The 7,253-nt window shown below is 31.9% G+C and overlaps 1 protein-coding gene and 1 long non-coding RNA gene across 2 annotated transcripts in view; one reads left to right on the top strand and one right to left on the bottom strand.

The window, feature by feature from the left end:
- The window catches only part of LOC122268301 (uncharacterized), a 52,868-nt gene that overhangs the window by 24,079 nt on the left and 21,536 nt on the right, over nucleotides 1–7,253 (top strand). The window lies entirely within an intron of this gene.
- LOC139425121 (uncharacterized) overlaps nucleotides 3,107–7,253 on the bottom strand; it is an 8,987-nt gene continuing 4,840 nt past the window's right edge. Inside the window, exon 3 of the long non-coding RNA XR_011636347.1 lies at nucleotides 3,107–3,240. This is a non-coding gene — a long non-coding RNA (uncharacterized lncRNA). The remainder of the gene's footprint in view (nucleotides 3,241–7,253) is intronic.

Raw genomic sequence — 7,253 nt, forward strand, 5'->3', positions numbered from 1 at the left:
GGGCTACCAAAGCGGGGGTGCCATCCCCTCCGCAGAGGATCAAAATTGTGATGGCATGTCTTCGGATCATCCTCCGGGATGTTGCCCAGACAGTCGCCAATAGCCCATTGTGCAGCTCAAGTGCGACGTAAATGAACTACAACAACAACTTCTGCATATTTTAAAATTTGAGCGAAATCGGTTGAATAGTTCCTGCCTGAGAAATAGAATTGTAAAGAAGTCGTACATTTAAAGTTTGATTCCTCTGGAAATTCAACCATTTTCCCTTAAATTTTATATTTCACCATGTAAAATTACATATTTTGAAACGATGTAAAAAGTTGTATACCTTACAATTCAAATTTTTTGGACTATCATTAAATACAATAGTTAAAAATTATAAATATAAAAATATTTTGCATGGAATTATCTTTAGGTAAACGAATTTTATAAGAGCGTGTAAATTTTTTTTAATTCGCTTAAAAAGTTCTAGAAATATCGCGAAATACGCAAAGGGATTCAAACTTCGAACAGCTCTCCTGACCAAACTATGGGGACAAATATTTCCCAGATTGCGGCTACCCCCTATATTTTGGTGGTCAGAAATCCAAATCCGTTGAAAAAAAATGTGTGTTTATTCAGAGAAAGTACGTTTTTGTGCCTGATTTCGTAACTTAAAATATCGTCTGCACTAGTTAATTAGCAAATTTGATGTCACCCCCTCGAACCTTTAAGAATGAGTCTAAGAACGGGAAGACCATAAGTATAATTTAAAGTGTTCCATTTTTTTTTTGGAGCACTGTACTTTAAAAGTTATTCAATTATTATTTAAAGCGCTTTGAGCAATGGAAACAATATAATTTTAGATTGTTTACTTCATCACTACTTTAGGAAACTTTAATAGAAGAAAAAAAAATTCCTAAATTTTCATGATATATAAAGAAACGCTAGTGTTAAATTTTAGGTTGAAAAGCAGTATTTGGGGTTTAAGTTGATTGAAAATATAATTTAAAATTTATATTTTTAAGAGAAATGTTTGTTATTTAAAATTGCTTCCAATTAACTTGCTGTGAGAAACTACTTTGGTATAAGAACAAAGGAGTTAAAGAAGGAATAAAAACAAACAAAAACTTTTAAATTGCAAAACAATCTACGCATTTTCAGCTAAAAATTAAATGAGGCAATCCACCTTAGCTATAAATGCCCCCAATTTTTAAATAAATCACTTAAGTTGAAGTTTAAAGATATTGTCTTAAAAGTTCAAGTTTCAGAGTTCAAATCACAAATACACAGTCGTGTTTTGTGAATTAACTATTTGGAGTGTTGCCTTTATTTTTATGCCTTCAGTTGACGTTGTTAAAATAACAAGTTCCGTGATTGCAACGCAAGTATCTTACAGTTTGTCAGAAAAAATTTCAACAATTATTTTTGTTAAATATAAACAGATTAGACCTTCTCCTCCTACTTATTTATTCATTGTTTATTTTCTGATGGTGGGTACACATAAGCAGGTAGAGCAAATAATGAGTTTTTCTTCAATGTAGATTTCTCAAGATAGTCTTATTTTACGCTCTCTTGTTGTTAACATTTTCACCATCAGCTTCAGCGAGTAAAAAATAAATAGTTTTCGTAATTTTTAGCTGTAATAAGTATTTTTAACTTATTATGTATAATTTTTTTCGAAATCGGGATATGCATTTTTCTTGCATGAAATTACAATTTATTTTTCAGGTAGATTCAATTTGAAACAACTGATGCCACAAATTTAAGATTAAATACTGATGATCACAGATAAAACTGGTATCACATTATTATTTCTCAAATATTCAGTTGCGGAATATGCTAACTAGCATGTGTCTAGATTTTCTGTCCAGAACTTTAGTCAATGCTGTTTGCTGCTATCATTAGGTTTTCTGAAGCAAATAATGAAATTTTTGTCTAGTGCAGAGGCTATTACCAATTTGTTTAATTAATTATTGTGAGTCACGGTGGCTCAAAGGGATAGAGCGTAAATGAGGTGAACGGATTCGAATCCCAGATACGAACCGCTGATCGATACGAATTCTGCACCCACCCGGCTCACACCGACTTCTGAGGATATTTTACGTCAAACGTAAAATATCCTCAGTGGTAGGCAGATCGTGAGTTGGCGTCAGGCTAACCGTGGGAGGTTTCCCCGATTTTCCTCTCCTTGTAACGCAAATACGGGTTAGTTCCATCAAAAAGTGCTTCACGGAGGAAAATTTCATCTAGGAGTTCCCTTGTCTTCTGTGTTCAAAATTATAAGGCTACGGCGTTGAACATTGTTAGTCGTACACTCATAATTGGGTCGGTTGTTCAACGGCAGTAATAAAATTACTCATTATAATTTCAACATTAAAATTAATTAATTAAGAGCCTTTGTCACAAAATATATTTTGAGTTAATAAGCATTGTCTTAAACTATCAACAAAAAATTTGTTTTTCTGATTGAGAACTCGAAAGAAACTATAAAGATATATCGCACTAAATATTTTTCAAATTCTAAATCTAAGACGTATCAAACTTAAATTTCTTTCACATTTTTCAGAAGAACCTTAATAGCTCTAGCGTTTATAGCTCTAGCGTTTAAATCTGGTCCATTCAGTGAGAAAAAGTCTTGAAAAACAAAGTTCTTCCTAGAAAGTTTCAAAATACAATAAATAAATGAGAATGAGATTATACTTTTGATTAGTGTAACCATAAAGTAATTCCATAAAGAAGTTAATTAAATTTGATGTATCAACAACACGACAGATTTTAAAACGCTTTAATGTGTGAGTATCTAATTAGTATATAATTTGTTTTACGAATACCAGCATAAAAAATGAGGATAACTTTTATTAAAATACATTAAGAATGTGCGCGAATTGCTGTTCTTTAATAAGGAAGGATGTATCTCAACAAAAAATAAATAGAATCAAAATTCCATATCCATTTCACTATCAAAATTCAATTTCAACAATGGAACAGAAGCAAATAAACCATAACATACAAGAATATTTTTCGCATCAACTCAGGTGACATCAAAACTCTTTTATTTTTCTTCTAATTGTCTTATATCGTGACAAAAGAACAGGCCAACGCCCACTCTGGGTTCTGGCAGAGATCCAATGACCTTCCTTAGAATTTGAAGTTTCATGGGCATTTTTCCGCAGAAATAAGATCAAGAGCAAGTTTGACACATCTTTGAGAGATCATTGCCCATAAGACACGCTATGTCATGACTCAATGCATTGCCACCTATTTAGAAATTAATATAAAAAGAACTATAATTTATATACCTAACCTACAGAACAATCAAACCAGAATTGTTCTTCTCAGTGAGTTGAATTGTTAATCAATCGATCATGAATCATGACAACCTTGAACGCGTGGTTTCAACAGTGAATTTGATAAAATTATGGTTCTGCGGTTAGCTATTTAATAGTTCTAAGTATCTCTCCATTTGATACTTTATTGTAACTTCACCCATTATTCATTATTCACACCAAGGATTAATTCATATTTTCTATACGGTTTCATCTCAAAATGAAAGAATGGTTTATATTAAATAAGTAATTCGAAGAAAGTGAAGCGGTATTAGATATTATTGGATTAAAAACTTCATTAGTCTTTTAAATATGCAAATTGGAAATAACATGTCTGCTGTTAATTCTATTTTGCATATTTTTTGAAGCAAGTAACAATGGCTTATAGTTAATATTAAAATGTAAGTCTTGGTGTAAGATGTAGGCTTCTGTGTTCCATTTAGTAAAACCACTCAGGAGCGACCACTCTCTGCTCCACAGTAAAATGATCCTTCTTAATTCCATTGAATTTAAAATGTTATTGAAGGTAGATGATTTTTCGCATGCGATTTTAATTTTACTCGGTGTTCTTTTTTTTTGGTGCAGAAATGCCACTTGTGTTGGAGACATGAAAACCGGACGGAGGAATAAAATTTAGCGTCAATTAGAATAGCCCCATCTCATATAATTATGTGCAAAAACAAATTTGTCAATTATGAATGATAGCACTATTTTAAATAAATAAACAATTATGCTTTTTGTTTAAGTTTGCATTTAATTTTTATATCATAAAAATCAGTTTAGTTTTGAGGAATAGGTTACGTTGAGAAAAGAATGAGAGATTATATATGGACAATCACATTTTATTATATCACATTTAAAAGAGTAATTAAATTAAAAACAAGGAGTTAACATTTGGATGAGAAGCTACAACAACAAACGCAGCACGCTTAATCAATCGATCAACCGAACTCTTCACTTCAGTTCAGCATTGCTGTGAACTGCAGATACATCACGCACTTAAGTGCAGTTCTGACTGGAACAGCACTCGCCACAGTTTAAAAAGTGAGAGTTTTGCTTGTTTGAGATACTTAGTTTTTCCTAAAAAAAAACTTTTCAAGCTTTTAACTCGAAAACTAAATTATTGATAGCATCGTCTTTAGTCTACTCTGACTGTAACGGTTGTCAATCTCTTTCAGCAATCGTCAAAAAGAGCTCTCTAAATAAGAGCCTCTCACAAATAATTTGAATCTACTTATTTGTTTTTCGTGTTTCTTTAGTTGATCTAATCCGCATTTGGTGCGGAGGTATGCCCGGTCTCTTAAGGCCTGGTTTCTTAGGACAGGACGCCGTCAGCTGGAAATCAGCGCTAACCTCTGATTGGTCCATTTGTGAGTTTGATAGTATACGTCATCGAACGCTCATCTTGAACTACAATTGCCGTCCAACTCAACTGCAGTTGGATTACAACGTGACGTTAACCACAGAAGCAATGGCGGACAACATCCAACAGCACATTGAAATCAGCCAAGATTTTGATTTTGACATTAAACATAGCTTCTTCATTAAACATAGCACTCTTCATTTAGCTCAGCTATAATGTGTTTTTTCTTGGACAAAGTCATTATTTGTTCTCTAAAACACTGGTCGACAATAACAAAATCAATACAAATTCAAAATAAATATTTGTTTACGTTATTAACGCATGCGCAATGAGAGATAATGTCTGCGTTGGACCGACTGCTCACGCTGAGCTAACAAACCAGTATTTTTTGGCGTCAGCTCTACGTCAACTTTCCGCTGACGCCCAGGTAAGGCGCTAGTTCTAAGAAAGCAGGCCTTGAGCTAACAAACCAGTATTTTTTGGCGTCAGCTCTACGTCAACTTTCCGCTGACGCCCAGATAAGGCGCTTGTCCTAAGAAACCAGACCTTAAGGTTTCCTTCAACATTAAGTCTATGTTAAAAAAATACCGTGCCCCCTAAAAGTGGTCGGAAATAGAGGAGGTCACTGCACTGAGGTGGTCTTTCCGGAAGTTTTCACTCTGAAAATAGTTTTTTTTTTTTTCATTATTTATTCAATTGTAGTTGGTAATGTCATCAAATTTTGTTTTAACCGAAAAAATTTACGGATTCGGGACTGTATATTAGAAATACATATTTTTGTTCTGTAGTGATTTTACCATTTTGATTAAAAAAAAATTTCTGATAAATGTCGAACTACTGTGATGGACTCGTCGAATTACACTAATTAACCTGTCCTCTGACCTGTCGTTTGACCACATAAATTCGCCTCATATCAACTTTAGACCTTTCATCTCATCCTCAATCGCTCAACCTTATATCCACCTCGATCGTGATGCTAAGTTTTAATAAAATGTTACGTAGACGTGCTTAAAATTCACCTTCTAGTGAATCGACTGTGGTAAATCGACTTATGGATAAAAATACTAAACAGTATTTATCTGGCATCCTTGGATGCTATGAATTTAAATTAATTAGTTTTTTTTAAAAAAAAAAGGTGATCATGCGTTCAATTTTCAACAAAATATAAAGTCAGTATATGCTTCTAACAGCAAATTTGTATTTTTTTTTTCCAATTTTTTTTTCTTTAAAATAAATTTAAAAATATGTATTTATATTCTTTTAAAAAAGGAAAATAGAAATTTTCGTCAAAAAACAACTCCCACACTACAAAATTCGTCAAATCAATTTCTGTACTGTGAATAGAGGGGGGGGGGACCTAAAAACCTGTTTCTCCGTCGATTTCATCTTACATCGCTTTATTTTTCTTTTAAAATCTTCGAAGTAACGTTTTATCAAAAATTATTTAACGTCAAACTTGTTGAAGTTTACTTAAACTGTGAAAATATAAAACTTAAAAATGAATCTTAAGAGCTTATTAAGAATTTTTTTTCAATAAAAGTGCCTTGTTAACCATTTTCAACCCAGAAAAAATTTATTTTGAAAGATTGATTCTGCCAAAAATTAGTATATCTCTTCATTCTTTTCTTTATAAAATGTTTAAAACTATAGTTTTAGGAATAGTACTCTTATTCACAAAAATATTTCAGTAAATCTGTCCGCTATAGGGCAATTTATTAATTACAGATCGAACGGAAAGTTCAATTTCTTTTCTTTCTACATTAAAATTAGAATAGGAAAAGCTTTTTACTATTAAATTAATTGAGGTTTTCTTTCCTTGTACTTTAATTTAATATACATGCTTTAAAACTTGAAATTAGCGCCAAATTTTGTAAAAAGCCTGTACGGCAATAATAAAGGAATGAAAAAAAAATTTAAATTTTCATTAGTTTCAAAAATATTAATAGTTTCAACTAGGACTGGGCGATATTAGAAATTATGTATCGTGATACATCGTCAGTTTTGCATCGCGATATAGCGATGTATCGCGATATAGTCCTTCTTAATTTCATTTACTTGTAATGCTCAAAATTTCATACTCAGATTGATTTAAATCAAGTTATAAATTTGAAGATATGTATGTTTTGCTTAAGAAAGATATTAAATAAATTGACTACAATGTACAAATCTTACTTAAAATATTTATTGAAATGTTTGTTTAGAAATTCATAATACGCGTAAAACAAAGTGTTAAAAACTTTTTTAAAGCGTTTTTTACAAATTAATATTTTCTTGTACTATTATGCATAAATAATTACATAATTGTTAAGTTCGATCGTAATGTTCAATTTCTAAATGAAACGTTAAAAATTATTTGTATGTTTAAAAGAAAGTGCTAAATAAATTTTAGAAAAAAAAAATGCTTTTAAAACACTATTTTTTATTATCATCATTTCAGTTCTTATAGTTCATTTACGTCACACTAGAGCTGCACAATGGGCTATTGGCGAAGGTCTGGGAAACATCCCTGAGGATGATCCGAAGACATGCCATCACAATTTTGATCCTCTGCAGAGGGGATGGCACCCCCGCTTCGGTAGCCC

Source organism: Parasteatoda tepidariorum, chromosome 3 (assembly GCF_043381705.1).
Source record: "Parasteatoda tepidariorum isolate YZ-2023 chromosome 3, CAS_Ptep_4.0, whole genome shotgun sequence".
NCBI lineage: Eukaryota > Metazoa > Arthropoda > Arachnida > Araneae > Theridiidae > Parasteatoda > Parasteatoda tepidariorum.